Source organism: Miscanthus floridulus, chromosome 14 (genome assembly GCF_019320115.1).
Source record: "Miscanthus floridulus cultivar M001 chromosome 14, ASM1932011v1, whole genome shotgun sequence".
In the NCBI taxonomy this organism is placed as follows: Eukaryota; Viridiplantae; Streptophyta; class Magnoliopsida; order Poales; family Poaceae; genus Miscanthus; species Miscanthus floridulus.
This window is the reverse complement of record NC_089593.1, coordinates 67,883,993-67,889,588: the sequence shown is the minus strand read 5'-3', so window position 1 is coordinate 67,889,588 and position 5,596 is coordinate 67,883,993.

The window sequence follows — 5,596 nt, the reverse complement described above, 5'->3', positions numbered from 1 at the left end:
GATCTGCCAGCCATACATGAAGCATATCATACCAGAGGTGCTAATATATAAGGTGCTTGTACGTTTGATGCAACCAGCCCGCCGCCGGAGACATGACATGTGCATGTGTCATGCACGGTGGTGATGTCTTTTCGCACCGAGAAGAGCACGCACGTAGTACACACGTTACTACTACACGTACGATGTGCTGCAGGGTCCGGCTGGCCAGAGACCGGAATTAATGGTGTCAACAAGAACAAGAAGAATCGTTTGTTCGTTTGCGTGCATGCAGCATCAAGCACATGCCCTTCGATCGTCAATTCGCCACCTTGCATGCAGCTGGTTGCCGTGTCTATACTCATTTCTGTACTACCTATGTAGTGTGTGTGTGTATTGCATGCAGATGCAGGTGCAGCGGCACCGGCAGAGCCTACACGGCAGTGCACACGGCCGGCCGGGTACGACGATGGATCGATGGATATGGATGGACCCCTTCCCTAAATTAATTAATTTCCCTTGTGGCCTCTTGTGTCAGTGATGACTGATGAAGAGATCGATGAGGGGGACGACGACACGACAAATAAAGCAGATCCATCGAGAGGAAGGAGAAGAAGCGGGCAAGTAGACGGCCTGTTCGGTTGGCTAGTTCATATCGGTACTGGTTCGTGAAAAAATACTGCTGGCTGATTTGTGTTAGAGAAAAAAACTGTTCCGGCTAGAAATTTATGATCGTTTACGACAAGCCACAGCCAAACGAACTAGTGTTCTGGCCGGAATCCATAGGTCATTGTTTCCGGCGGAATGATTGCATTGCCTCTTTTATTATTATGCACGTAATAGTATTAGTGATAACTAATTAATACTTCTCCGTCATCACATAAATCAATTACGTGCTAGAACCCGCGTGCATGTCAAACTATCTTAAATTTGACTAGCTTTATAGAAAAGAGTAACGACATCTATAACGATAGACGAACACAGTATGAAAATATATTTTATGATACATCTAACGATACTAATTTTATGTCATAAACCTTTACGCTTGTTTTTTCTAGAAATTCAGCCAAAGTTTAAAAAAATTGACTTAGACAACTCTAGGAATCAATTTATTCGTAGAGAGAGAGGGAGTAATAATAAAGGTGGTGTGTTTTAGCGACTGGTGAGGTCATGGTTCATGGTATGTACCCGCCGCCGTCGCTTATAGAGTGTGATTGGTTGGTTGCATTGTCCGCGTGGGCTTAATTGGGACATGTCATGTAGAATATTTAGGAGGGAGTTGTTTGATTGGCCAACGGTCACGATAGTTTTTATATAATTCGGAGGGAGTTATTAGGGTATTGTGGCGTCGGAATCACTGCGGATTTTGACGGGTCTGTATAGAGACATTTACCCGGGGCAGGGTATATGATAAAGATTGTGCACTTAGCTTTTGTTTAGTCTTCACCTCCTTGAAGATGCAAGGGAAATTTAGTTTTTAGCTGCGTGCGTGTGGTTTGCTGGTTCAAGAGAGAAGCCTTCGTTACGCTGAGATGTAATCTAGCAACTACAATTGAAGCCATGTTTGGTATCCGTTACCATCACTACCGGCGTGGTTATTGTAATATAATTGGTTTGCTCGTACGTAATATTGTCGCTTACTCTCAATCTGTCTATTACTCCTAGTATTATTGGCCAGCCACCAATGTCTTGGTGACGATTACATGATCACGAGTATCACCATGGAGGTCAAAAAATGCACTCTTGAGTCTTGACATAGGTTGGGCAATACCGATTTATCGGAGGCAACATCTACCTAGGGTCCTTTATCTACTTAGAGCACAAGACATACATTTCATTACTATCCCCGACATATCGAGATCCTTGTTGTAAACCGATCAGCATACATCTCTTTATAACTGTACTCCATCGGACCCCGATTCTCGAGAATAGAAGACACCATTTTCTTTGCAACCCTAGCGCTCATTAGTAGCATACAACACACAAGCAATACAACCATCATAGTAAACGAGTATACTCTTCGTGTCCCTTGTGCTACCATTTAAATCTGCTAAGCGTAATATGTTCCCTAGTCACAACTAGTCGTAAAAACACCGACAATTGATGCACCAGGTAGGAGATCTTGCATGTAGATCCAACTTGAATGGATCTAAATGGATTCCTTCACTATCTTCATTATCGACTTGGTGCAACGCTTAACTTTCAACGTCATTGACATCCCTCGACGTCCGTCTCTGACCCTCGATATCACCCGGCATCTCCCGACGTCCTTTGATGTCTCTTCTCAGAGTTACGTGGCATCCCCAAATGTCCCTCACCATCCCTCGTGTCACTTGGCATCATGGGACGTCTCTCACCACCCTCAGCAATGTCACCAGGCTCGATCCATCAGTCACTGACTACGTTGCCCATTGGGCTCAACTTGAGTTGGTGAAACGTCCTAAATGGCTAGAGGGCGGGGTGAATAGCCTATAAAAATTTCTATAAAGACAATAGAGCAACTTGTTAGATAACTAAAGAGGGAAATACACCGGAGGTCCATTAACTTTCGGTGAAATGTCATCTAGGTCCATTAACTTTAAAAGTGCATGTTTGGGTCCATTAACTTTCGTTTTGTGTCATCTAGGTCCATCAACTTTGACTCATGCATTTTTGGTCCATGAACTTTTAAAATGGTTCACTGCAGGTCCACGCATGCATGCACGCACGTTGACTTTTTGCGTCGATGGAGGCATGCCTGCACTCGCCGCCGTCGCTCGTCTGCCGGGCATGCATGTGTGTTTCGTGCTCGAATCATCATCATCAGGGCAGGTATGTGCATGCATGACGATGCTGGGCGGCGGCGGCTGGTTGCTCGGTCCCTCAGGGCCAGCCGTAGAGCTCGTACCTCTTGTGAAATCCAAGACGCTGAGGATACTGGAGGCGAAGAGGAGCGGGAAAGGAATGCTGTCGCTATGACAGGTGACTGGCGGCTGGTTGGCTCAAGAGTCGGACGATCTGACCCCGGAAGACATCACCTTCACAAAAATGTCAGAGAGGACTCCTGGGTGCAGTGAGCTTTCGGACGCGAAATTTGCGTGCCTCTGCGTCACACGTCAAGAGCAACGCTATTGTGATCGCTAAGGTCAGTAGTGCACGCATGCATACCTTTTAGGTTATGTGGGGAGCGCGATATAGCTAGCTGTACAGTCTATTGATTCTGTGCCTGATGATGGCTGGTCTCTGCAGAACAATTGCATGCTGGGCATGGGCAGTGGCCAACCGAACCGGCGGGAGAGCCTGAGGATTGCTTTCAAGAAGGCAGGGGAGGATGCCATGGGAGCTGCTTTGGCCAGCAATGCCTTCTTCCCGTTTGGTAAGGGAAAAAGAAACCAAAAAGTGCTGGCTTAAAAATTGGAATTGAAGCATTTATCGAGTACTAGTTGATTTCGATCAATTTTTATCTTGTTCCTGAACCGTACGTAGAAGCAAGCAATCACATGGTTCTGGATGCAACAAAGAACACTAAAAACAGCGTTTGTTATTTACTCCTATTAGCTAATTAATGTGTTGTTGAACCGGAATGATGATGCAGCTTGGAACGATGCGGTGGAGGAGGCGTGCCAGAGCGGCATCGCTGATCGCGGAGCCCGGCGGCAGCATCCGGGACCAGGACGCCGTGGACTGCTGCAACAAGTACGGGGTGGCCCTCGTCTTCACCGGCGTCCGGCACTTCAGACACTGAAGGTCACTGAAGAAGCCGCCGCCGCGTCGTCGACACTACTTACTGCACAAACTCGGCAAGTCGGCAGTGGCACGCGTCCGGCACTACTGATGACTACTGAGTGATGATGCGCCGCTCTGTTTTACCCTGACCTGACGCGCATGCAGCCCGTGTGGGCAGCCACGTGCACATGCACGGCCGCCGGAGCTCGCCACGCGGTGCCGATGAAGGCGTGCGGGTAGATGGAGCAGTAGCGGGACCGCCACCCCTTGATGTGCATCCGGTACCCCGTCACCACGTCCTCCATCACCGTGCCGTACACCCACCCGATGTCGCTGCCCCACCCTATCTTCTTCTCGTACGCCGCCGTGCACACCGCCACGGCCTCGGTGATGGTTGCCTCGTCGGACACGATGGCGGCGGCCTCGTCTGCGTCCACGAACGGCGACGGGTGGGACGCTCTCGGGATGGTGTCCACGAACGCGTCCGACTTGCCGTACGACTTCTTCGGTAAGGGCAGGAAGCCATGCTTGCCTTTCGCCACGGCGGCCTTGGTGGTGAGCTCCAGCCCACGTTGATCCTCGGCGGGTCGAAGCCGTAGAGCGTGATGCGGTGGAACATGCACCCGGTGCCGACGTAGATGGGGCCCTGCATGCCGTCCAGCGCCCGGAGCGTGCCGTCGAAGAAGATGCGGTTGTGGTTGGCGTACAGGTCCGTGGGGTCCACGCCCTCGAACTGTTGTGGGAACTGCACGAACGCCACCGTGTCGCTGTCGTGGCCGAGCATGAAGCAGATGCCCATGCGCAGCGCCTGTGAGTTGTTGATGTAGTGGTCGCAGTCCAGGTTGAGGATGAAGGGCGAGTTGGAGATCACGGCGGAGCAGCGTTCAGCTCGTTCATGGCGCCGGCCTTCTTCTCGTGGTTGAACCCGGGCCGCTTCTCATGGGAGACGTACACCAGCATGGGCTTCTCACGGCCTTCTTCTCAATGTGTAATTACAGTAGTAATTAGTTACTCCTCTCCTACAGTACTTGGGTGAAGGTGAAAGCGAAACTGGCGGCGAGTGCAGGCATGGCTCCACCGACGCAAAAAGTCAACGTGCGTGTATGCATGCGTGGACCTGCAGTGAACCATTTTAAAAGTTCATGGACCAAAAATGCATGAGTCAAAGTTGATGGACCTAGATGACACAAAACGAAAGTTAATGGACCCAAACATGCAGTTTCAAAGTTGATGGACCTAAATGACATTTCACCGAAAGTTAATTGACCTCCGGTGTATTTTACTCATAACTAAATGGCAAAATGCAACTTGCTCTAGCTCCAGTCAAAAGGCAAGCCACCTAGCAACAATTCTAGTAAATTATGATTACTAGGCACTCAATGGCTATGTCACTACAATCTACACTAGTTGAGCTAGCTATGAACTAATTACAACTAAGAAGAAAAGCTACACAACTAGCTACAACTACCACAACCTCTACACAAGATAAATACACAAAGTAATACAAGAGAGTGGTAGAGGAGATATACCGCCGTGGCAAGTGATCAACCAAATAATACCAACACTACCAAAAACAGTATAATTACTGAGTGCATGAGGGTTTGCCGAGTGCATTCCATCGGGCACTCAGCAAATGTCCTATTTACCGAGTGTTTTGAATTCAACACTCGGCAAACATATAGCACTCGGCAAAATCCAACTTTGCCGAGTGCCTAATAAAAAATACTCGGCAAACACGGACACTCGGCAAAGTATAGGCACGTGCGCTGGGCGTGCGGCGGCCGTGTGACGGCTGTTGGGTGCGCCACCCTATCGTTAGAACTTTGCCGAGTGTCTGTTAGAGACACTCGGCAAACACAAGGTTTGCCGAGTGTTTTTGATTGATACTCGGCAAAAAAATGTTGTTGTCGAGTGT